Here is a 294-nt window from a genome sequence, read left to right on the forward strand (position 1 = left end):
CTCTTAGTCTTTCAAACCAAAGATTTTTGGGATTACGTAAAACCTACGACTGAAGCGGTGACCTAAATTTTTGTGGAATACACGAAATTATGTGAAGAATGAAAAGATTCTTTCGTTTTCCTTATCACTCATTATCATCTCCGTAAAATCTATTTTCTTACTATAGCGATGTCACGGGAAGTGAGTCTCCGCAGCGAGTATCATTAAAAAGTCAGAACGCATTTGCATACGTAAAGGGATTCGTGCAGCGAATCAAGTGTTGGTGATTTTCCGAGTAACCTTTACTTTTTCCTA

Source organism: Penaeus monodon, chromosome 27 (assembly GCF_015228065.2).
Source record: "Penaeus monodon isolate SGIC_2016 chromosome 27, NSTDA_Pmon_1, whole genome shotgun sequence".
Taxonomy (NCBI): domain Eukaryota; kingdom Metazoa; phylum Arthropoda; class Malacostraca; order Decapoda; family Penaeidae; genus Penaeus; species Penaeus monodon.